The sequence below is a fragment of the Notechis scutatus genome, chromosome 2 (assembly GCF_049901735.1).
Source record: "Notechis scutatus isolate UNSWTSFEM ecotype Mainland chromosome 2, rNotScu1.2, whole genome shotgun sequence".
In the NCBI taxonomy this organism is placed as follows: domain Eukaryota; kingdom Metazoa; phylum Chordata; class Lepidosauria; order Squamata; family Elapidae; genus Notechis; species Notechis scutatus.
In genome coordinates, this window is record NC_142010.1 from 241,264,991 (window position 1) to 241,265,277 (window position 287).

A 287-nucleotide genomic window follows, 5' to 3' on the forward strand; every position below is an offset into this window, starting at 1 on the left:
CTAGATAGCAAACCATAAACTAGGTATTATATAAAATTTATAGAATATACTACATCCATTTTTACTCTTGAATTCTATATAACTAAAGTGTTCTAGTTAAGATGCAGAACAAACTGATATGTTGTACACAACACAAAGCAGTCAATATTAATTCTGAAATGAAAATTATCTTGAATAAAGGACAATTTAGATGAGTATATTCAGTGGAATGTTTCAAGATTCTCAAAGTTTTTATTTTGTACATGTTGGATAGATCCAGCCCATGAAATAAACTTTCTGCATCTGAA